Source organism: Rutidosis leptorrhynchoides, chromosome 11 (genome assembly GCF_046630445.1).
Source record: "Rutidosis leptorrhynchoides isolate AG116_Rl617_1_P2 chromosome 11, CSIRO_AGI_Rlap_v1, whole genome shotgun sequence".
In the NCBI taxonomy this organism is placed as follows: domain Eukaryota; kingdom Viridiplantae; phylum Streptophyta; class Magnoliopsida; order Asterales; family Asteraceae; genus Rutidosis; species Rutidosis leptorrhynchoides.
In genome coordinates this window covers 105900952-105911140 of record NC_092343.1, presented here as the reverse complement: position 1 = coordinate 105911140, position 10189 = coordinate 105900952, and positions in this window count along the sequence as shown.

Here is a 10189-nt window from a genome sequence, read left to right as displayed (position 1 = left end):
GTAACCAATTGGACCAACATATCCAATCGTTTCCAGCACTTGCCTCCTGAATTCATCGCTCATTGGTGAATTAACAAATGTTCCATCTGGCAGTTGAAAGGCACGTCGAATGGCATCAACGGTGATTGAGCAATTTAGGGTTTCAGTAACCATGCCACGAATACATGGAGCATTTTGTTGAGTGGCGTCCATGGTGGCAGTGTACCAGAATCGGGCTAAGCAGGCTGGATAAAGTCGAGAAGGCACTCCGATGATAGATCTCGCCAAAAGGCAACGCCTGATGTAGTCGATCAAAGTCTCATAGCGTTTGTTGGCTTTAGACATGGGTATGGAGAGAGCATGTGCTGCATTGGCTCTAGATAGGTGAATGAGATCATGTGCAGGTGCGTTAGTAGCCTTAACAAGACTTGGATGAAGGTTGAACAATGATCCCTGTTCAATTGGTTCCTTCGGTGTTGGTGGAGGTTGTTGTTCTGGTTGTTGTTGCTGTTGTTGTTGTTGCTCTGGTTGGTTCTCGACGGGTGGTGATTGTTGTTGGTCTGCCATTAAGAAGATTGTTGAAGATGAATGTATGAATGATTTGAAGATTTGGGGAATTAGAGAGAATAGTGTGTTTTTGAAAGGTAAATTGAAGAGTTAATAACCGAAGGTTATTATGAGAAATGGATCGCCTTATTTAACCTTTCAGATTGGTGAAAAAAAGTGCAGGAGAGAGAAAAATGGCAACTTTCATCTGCAGGCGCGTGAACAGATGTGACAGACTGGCATGTTTTCGAGGGGACACAGACTGTTGACATGACGTATAATCGACTTGAACACTCATACCTCCCATTAAACATTAAATGCAGCAGGTTTTAATTCAAAATGAAGTTAAAGACCACAAAACAAAGCTTTAAAAATTCTTTGTTACATTTAATATGTTATGAATTTAATTTTAAATCATTGAGAGTAAATGAGTTTCTGTTTTAAGATGTCATTTAATGTTGTGAGCTATTTATTATTTCATTTTAGACATTGAATAACCATGATATAAAAGACCTTGTTGTGCTGATTGTTTGACATGTAGGCAGTAAGTAAAGAATTTGTGACTTACTGGGTTGCCCTACATGTTGTAGAACCAGCACACCAACAAAATTGTCTTTTATTTTAAAGTTCAAGCATACCCAGCTCAGAGATGAGATAGTTAAAACGTTTCTCATCTAAGGGCTTTGTGAATAGATCTGCTAACTGCTGGTCTGTTGAAATAAAATGTTGCTCCACATCTCCTTTTTGAACATGATCCCTTATGAAGTGATAAGGAACGTCAATGTGCTTTATCCTTGAATGCATCTCAGGATTGTTGGTAATAGCAATTGCACTGGTGTTGTCACAGTAGATTGGAGTTTTTGTAACATGAATACCATAGTCCTTCAGGTGGCTTTGCATCCATAGTACTTGAGCTGTACAACTACCAACAGAAACATATTCTGCCTCAACAGTAGATGTGGACACAGTATTTTACTTTTTGCTCGTCCAGCTGACTAGCCTACCACTCAGTAACTGACAACAACCAGTAGTACTTTTCCTATCTATTTTACACCCTGCACATTTGAATACCCTATTAGCTCAAAATCCTGGTCTTTGGGATACCAAAGACCACGTTTAGCAGTACCTTTCAGATACCTAAATATCCTTTTTATTGCTAGCAAATGTGACTCTTTAGGATCAGCTTGATATCTGTCACAGAGACAAGTGGCAAACATAATATCTGGTCTGCTGGCTGTGAGATAAAGTAGAGACCCAATCATACCTCTATATTCAGTAATATTAACTGGTTCACCATTGGGATCAGTATCAATTTTGATAGATGCTGCCATTGGAGTCCCTATATCTTTTAAACAGGTCAGACTAAATTTTTTTAACATATCTTTGATATATTTATCTTGACTTATAAAAATTCCATCATCAAGTTGTTTAATTTTCAATCCTAAAAAGTATTGCAAATCTCTTTGTAAGCTCATTTCATATGTCTTTGACATAAGTTTAGAAAAATCTTGACAATGTTTCTCATTTTTAGATCCATAAATAATATCATCCACGTATATCTGTACCAGCAAGAGATCACCATCAATCTCTTTTGAGAATAGAGTGGTATCAATTGTTCCAACTTTAAAACTTATACCAATGAGATACACATGAAGTGTCTCATACCATGCTCTTGGTGCCTGTTTGAGGCCATAAAGAGCTTTGTCTAATTTGTAGACATGGTCTGGATATTTACTGCTTACAAAACCAGGAGGCTGTTTGACATAAACTTCTTCTTGTAGCTTCTCATTTAGAAATGCAGACTTAACATCCATCTGGAATACCCTAAAGTTCATCTTAGCAGCATATGCCAAGAAAAATCTGATAGCTTCCATTCTAGCCACTGGTGCATATGTCTCTCCATAATCCAATCTTTCTTCCTGATTGAAACCTTGAGCTACCAATCTAGCTTTGTTTCTGATCACAATCCCATCTTCGTCCATCTTATTTTTGAAAACCCACTTGGTACCAATGATCTTCTTAGTTTCATCATCAGGTTTAGGTACCAATGTCCAAACCTTATTCCTATCAAACTGGGAGATCTCTTCTTGCATAGCTCCTACCCAGCTTGGATCTTTGATTGCTTCTTCAGGACATGTAGGTTCAATGGTAGATACAAAGTTTACGTGCATACAAAAATTGCTGGTTGCATGTCTTCTTGTTTTAACACCACTGGCCAGATTACCAATAACTTATTCAATTGGATGCTCCTTTGTCCATCTAGTGTTATGAACAGGTGAGATTGTTGTGGAACACATAACATCTTAATCATCAGCTGGCTTAGAGGAATGAGCAGCAGTGGGAGACAGCTGTTCATTATGAGTGTAACAGTACCAGCTTGGATCCTTCAGAACCAGTAGACCTATGCTCAAGTTGTAAAACTTTAGTAGAGCTAGTAGGTCCACCTGGTTTAGACACAGATGGAACAGAGTGTTTCATCTCATCATCAGAGAACCCAGCAACATGAATTGGTGAAGGATTTGTTGTTGGTTCTTCTTCATCATCTAGAGCTTGCTGAGTTGGCTCTTCAAACAGTAACTCATCATCTTCTTGACCAAAAGATAAAGTAGGGGCAGTTTCATCAAATGTAACATTAATAGATTCTTCAAAACAACCCCTTCTTCTATTAAAAACCCTATATGCCTTTGACATGTTGGAATATCCAAGAAATATACCTTCATCGGCCTTAGCATCAAACTTGCCTAGCTGATCCCTATTGTTTAGAATGAAACAGGGAGTGCCAAATATATGAAGAAATGAAATTTATGGTCTTCTGCCCAGTATGAATTTTTTAGCCTAGACTCGGCCAACATAGATCTTGCTACTTCAATGAGAGTTCTGTTTCTTCTTTCTGCAACACCATTCTATTGAGGTGTTCTCACAGCAGAAAGGTTCTGTGAAATACCTTTGTCAGCACAAAATTCTTCTAATGTAGCATTTCAAAATTCTGTACCATGATCATTTCTAAGTTGCTTCACTAGTTGCCCATTCAGTAGTTCCATTCTTTTGATAAAATTGATAATTTCATCAGCAGCTTCACTCTTTTTCTTCAAAAAGAATACCCAAGTGTATCTGGAGTATTCATCAACAATCACCAGTGTATACTTCTTCCCACTACAGCTGGTTATATTAATAGGACCAAAAAGATCCATATGAAGTAGGTGAAATGGTTTCTCAACAGATGAAATCTGCTTTGACTTGAATGTGGCATGGTGATGATTCCCTTTTTCACATCCAGGGCACAATCTGTCCTTCACATAAGACATTTTGGGTAGCCCAGACACCAAACTTTTACTAGATAATTTGTGAATATCTTTAAAGTTGAGATGTGAGAGTCTCTTGTGCCATAACCATTTGAGGTTGTCTGCTGCCTTTGAATAAAAACAAGTATCAGTTGTTGTGACTGCTGTGTTCATATCAATTTGATACATGTTCTCATGTCTTTTAGCTGTCAGCAGTGGCTTCCCTGTCTTATCAAAAATAGTGCCAATTTTTCTTCTGAATTGAACTATCTTACTTTTGCTTGTCAGTTGGCTTATGCTGAGTAAATTATGTTTAAGCCCAACGACATATGCTACATTTGAAAATGTAACATTCCCATTTGTTAAAGTACCAAAACCCTTTGTGTAACCGGATGAATTATCTCCATATGAAACAAATGGACCATCCTTTTCTTAATAGTCCATTAGCAGGGACTTACTTTCGGTCATATGTCTCGAACATCCACTATCGAGATACCAGATTTGCTTGTTTTGAATGCCCTGCACAGTAGCTAAGAGATTAGTTCTTTTTGGGAACCCATCCAAGGATGGGTTCTGGAAGGGTCATCTTTGATGATCTCTTCCTGTCTGCTGGTTTGCTTGAAGAGGTAGCAGCAGATGGGGTTAGGGTTAGAGTACACCAGTTAGCTAAGTGAAACTTACTGCCACACTTATAGCATTTTCTCACATTTGGTATCGGTGACTGGTCATATACTGAGTAAATGGGGGCAGTAAGATCAGGTCTGCTTTAAGATATGGCAGCTATGAGCTGGTCAAGCTTGACAGTCATTATCTCAGTGATAGATGACCCAACACATGATTCCACAATTTGGTCCACTTTAGCTTTTCCCTTAAGGGCAGCTTTCTTCTTAGAACCAGTACCATAATCATGATATACTTCTTTGCCTTTGTTATTCGACGAGCCAGTGTGGGAATTTACTGACCTGTCAGCTGATACCGGTCAACTAGAATGAATCTTGATTGCTGCCATTGACGTGTCATTATTGCATTTTGTTGGCTTGTCAGCAGCTACTAGTTGACCAGTACAATTTTCATCAGCTGGCTCAGCATTGATGGAATTTGAACACGAAGGGGAATCAATTGATTTCGACTTTCTTTGATTGTTTTCAGTGATTTCCCTTTTAATGCGTCTTTCTTTTGGAGTCATATAGTAAATGCTTGAGGGATCAGTAGTTTCATCAATTGAAGTACTGGTTTCCTTGACTTTTACTTCATTCTCCAAAATTTCTTTCATGGATGGTGGTGGGGTCTCTGTAGGTCTGACAAACTTATTTATTAAGACCTTTTTACCCTTAACTATCTTAGTAAAAGTATTTGGCAAGACAGCTTCAGGATCAGTTTCAAGAATGGGGTCCAAAAAAGTAACTTCTGCAAGAGCAGTAGCAGCAGCATAGTCACCAGCAAAGAAGGCTTCAACTTGGGCAGGCACCTGCTCATTTACAGATTTAGCTGTGCGTTGAGCGGATGTACACCATGAAGCAACAACCTTTTTGAGGTCATTTAGCTGGTTCTTAACTTCTGCTGCCTCGACGTGAAGGGACTTTTGAGCAAAATTTTATTTTTCAAGTTTTGAAATTTCATCCTTCAAGATTTTAATTTCATCAGTTTTGCTTTTAAGTTTATCATTTAAAGATTTGTTATCATTTTTCAAAACTTCTTCACGTTTACTGCCTCTACATAGATCAACTCTTAGGTAGTCAAACATTTCAGCTTTTTCATCATCAGTATAAGTTCGAAAATTATCAACCTTATACAGCATTTCAGTTTTTCATTGAGGTGAATCCTTTTTCAGGTCAGATTTCCTCATATCATACACAAATGTACTACCATTATCATCCTCATCCGACTCCTCGACCTCCTTGGCCATCAAACATAGCTTTTTACCAGAAGCATAACCATCATCATCATCAGTATCATTGTCAGAAGATGAAGAAGTGCTGGTTTCATCCCAGTCATGATGCTCAGTAACTAGAACCTTTTTTGGCTTCTTTCCCTTCTTATCATTCTTTGCACTCTCCTTCATCTGAGCTTTCATAGCTTTGTACTTGTTCTTGTACTTATCAGCTTTTAAGAAAGAGTTAGCATGTGAGATTGCAGGTTTCCTGGACATGCATTCAGCAGCAAAATGTCCAACCTTTCCACAATTGTAATACTCAGATTTAGGACCTTTGACTGATTTGCTATTATACCTAGCATTCGGCTTCATACTCCCTTTGTATGACTTGCTGGTTCTATTACAACTGAACCTGTTAAACTGCCTAGCCAGCAAAGCCATACCTTCAGCAAACCCTTCCATATCATTTTCATCATCACTGCTCTCTTCAGACCCAGTACCACTCTCCACATCATCTTCAGCTGACTCTTCTTCTGCTGTCAACTTTTGAACCAGTAAAGCCTTTTGAGCTTTCTTTTTAGCAGCAGCAATAAGAGCAGTATCATCTGTTTTAGAAGATTTTGAAGTGGTGGGGGTAGACTTAAAGTTTTCTTTCAAGTTTAGTTCAAGTTTAGCTTCTACTTTCTCATGGTTCCAAAGTGTACCATAGAGAGAAGACATGTTAAAGTTCTTTAAAGTCTGGGTGGTTCTTAGAGGATCAGTCACAGGTTTCCATTTAGTAGACAGTGAGTCAATGAATTTGTTTACTTGTTCAAAATCAGTATATGTGATTTTCAAAGTAAGCAGGTCAGCAACTAAGGAGTTAAACCTAATGAAGGTTTGCTTAAGGGTCTCATTCTTATAGGCAAATAACATTTCATACTCTCTTTTCAAAGCAATAATCTTGTTCTGCCTAACCTCATCCATGCCTTCATAAGTAACCTCTAGATAGTGTAACATAAGCTTAGCATTCAGTTTTTCCTTAATCAGTTTGAACAAGTGGTTAGGTAATGTTATAGCTAACAGAGTTATGATCTTAGGGTCAAGTCCAACACGACGTTTGTCCTCAGCATCCCATTTAGCTGGAGTGAGAACAACCTCTCTGCCAGGAATGGAAGGAGTGTCAGCAGTAGCTGGAATACTATCAATAGTCTCAGTTGGGATAAATGGATAATCTGTGGCAATACCAGGCATGAGTGGGTCTATAGACTCCAGGTGAAGCATGAACCTTGCCTTCTAAGTTTCATACTCATCTTCATCAAATTTGGGTGGTCTATTGGATGAGCCATTTTCAAGGTAAGCTGTATTTGAATATGCAGCCATGAGAGAATTCAGATCCAAGATATTAAATTATCAAGACTGAAGTCCTGATACCAGTTGTTGGTCCCTTGATAAACAATAGGAGTATTGTAGAGGGGGGGTGAATACAATTCTTTTAATTAACTTAACATTTAAGACACAGTTTAGTATTCAAGCAAGTAAATTAAATGGAGTCAAAGGTAATTTTTTAACGGTTTATTCTTTATTGATTAAATCACAAAGAATTACAACTATCATCGGCGGAATGATAGTTGGTTGATACAGATTTACCCAAGTATAGCTACAAAGGGTGTTCTAAACTATTACACGTTTTGGACTCTAAATAAACAAACCCACACCACTAGTTGTTACAATAGTGGATACATCAATTTATAGTAGTCCTAATGATCGTGTAATTGTTCTATTGTCCACTGGTACATAGGATGTCTGTACTTGTGGAGACAACTGCATCAGAGAGCGTGCTCTCCTCTTTCCTCTTTCCTCTTTAGTAGCTATTTACAGGAACACCACAATTCGGTTTGGCACTACTATTTGATTAAACAAATAGAATGTTATGTTCCCTAGGTGTTGACAAAGGATAACACATGTCTGCACATGCGTTAAACTTCTGCATTCCCACGTGGTCTTGTAAGGTCACTTGTCACCCAGCGACACGTGTCCTTTTCTGTTCAACTTTGTCTTTGACTTCTGTTGAATAGTACAATTTATGTAGACCACTCAGAAAACTACTATGCTTATAATGGAGCATAGATGTCTTGTGTAGTAAGCTGCATTCCAGCTATGCTGGTTCTTCATTGCTGAGTCACTTGATATTCTTGAATTGCTGGGTACACATCCTGTGCTAATTTGAAAAATACTGTCTACCTTGTGCTGGTAGACTAGGCAGTATACTGAACAGTTGACACAACGAAATCTGCTGTCTATACATAAACAAACTTGTGCTGGCTGCACATAACATTTTAGTGCAAATAGATTTTGTTATGTCATAATTAAATCCTTAATTATTTTGGGGACTCAACACTTCCACCTGTCCATTCCCTTGAGGGTGGTATACGGATGTGAAGGTTTGCTTGATCTGCAGCCTTTTGCAAAATTTGGGGAATATTCCTTCGGCAACTTTCTTACCATTGTCTGAAACGATCTCTTGGGGAATCCCAAATCTGCACATTATATGTTCCCATACGAACTTTTCGATGTGCTTTCCTGTTGTTTTCTTTATTGTTTTGGCTTCAGCACATTTCGTGAAGTAATCCACTACTACTACTAAGAACAATATTCCTCCTGGAGCTTCTGTTAACGGTCCCACTATGTCGATCCCCCATTTGGCGAATGGCCACGCTGAGAGTACGGATATGAGTTCTTGGTTGGGCTGCTTTGGGACTTTCACATGGATTTGACATGACTCGCAGGTTTGTAAGGTGGTGACCGTGTCTTAGTGCATGGTTGGCCAGTAATATCCTAGCTTAATGATTTTAGCCACGATAGACCTCAGCCCCGCATGAAAACCGCACACTCCTTCGTGCATTTCTTGAATGATAATGGTTGCCTGGGATGGCCCCACGCACCTCAGCCATGGGGTGAGAAAAGTCTTTCGGTACAACTTGCCATCTTGAAGTTTATACGAAGGTGCATTGATTCTGATTTTTCTTGCCTCTCCTTTGTCTTCTGGTAGTAGCCCATATGCCAGGTAGTTCTTTATTGGTTCCATCCATGTGTTGTCATCGTCTGGATAGAGGTCATTGACCTCTTCGGCTTCTATAGATCTACGCTCTAATGTTTCAACCAAGACTTCTTTTGCTAAGTGGGCAAAGGTGATGGAGGCAAGTTTGCTCAGGGCATCTACTTTCTTTTTTTGACTTCTTCTGACATTTTCTATCTCGAAGCCTTTAAACTACTCAATGAGTTCCTTCGATTTTGCCAAGTATCATTGAATAGTGGGGCTTCTTGCTTTGAAGGTCCCCGTCACTTGGTTCGCTACAAGTTGAGAATCGACGAATACCTTGAGATGTTGTATGTTAAAATCTCTTGACAGCCTTAGTCCAACAAGTAGGGCTTCGTATTCTGCCTCGTTGTTTGTCGTGCTGAACTCAAAACGTAAGGCATAAGTGAATTCTTTTCCTTCGGGGCTTACTAACATGAGCCCTGCTCCAGAACCATCAGAGCTTGAGGCCCCATCCGTAGATAACTTCCATTCTTATTGCTCGATTGGCTAGACTATGATTTGTGTTGAAAGCATTTCTTCTTCTTCTTCGATTGTTTCGGCTATGAAGTTAGCCAAGACTTGTCCTTTAAATGAGTTTCTCACTTGAAGTTCTATGTCATGTTCGCCCAACTCGATGGCCCATTTGGCCATCCTTCTGCATTTCTCCGGTTTCATGAGCACTTGTCGAATTGGTTTATTTTTCAAGACAATGATTGGGTGAGCCTGGAAATACCTTCAGAGCTTTCGCGCAGTGTGCACTAGTGCCAGCGTTAATTTTTCTAGCTCGGGGTAATTGACTTCGGCCCCTTGGAGCGTTCTGCTGACGAAGTATATTGGAATTTGGCTTCGTGCCCTTTCTGCGATTAGTACGGCACTGATGCTTTACTTGGATGCTGCTAAGTAGACATATAGGGTTTCCCCCTTGTCTGGAGAGGTTAACACCAGGAGATCTGAAATGTATGCCTTCATCTCTTTAAAGGCCTAGTATGCTTCGGTGGTCCAGGTAATTTTCTTTTTGCCCAAGCAATCCTTGAGGATTTTGAAGAACGGTAGCTGTTTCTCGGCTCCCTTTGACAGAAAATGGCTAAGCGAGGCCAATTTTCCATTCAAGCTTTGGATTTTCTTCAAAGTACTTGGAACTTTGAGCTCTTTGATTCAGTCGACTTTGTCTGGATTGGCTTGGATTCCTTTCTTCGTTATGTACTAACCAAGGAAACTTCCTTCTTCAACGCCAAAAGAACATTTCTTTGGGTTTAGCTTCATGTTGATCGACCTTAGGGTTTGAAACGTCTCTTCTATGTCGGTTAAGAGGTCAGTTTCCCTAATGCTTTTGATCACCATATCGTCGACATAAGCCTCTAGGTTTCTGCCCAACTGCTTATGAAAGGCTTTGTCCACTAACCTTTGATAGGTTGCTTCGGCGTTCTTTAACCCGAATGGCATTTTCTG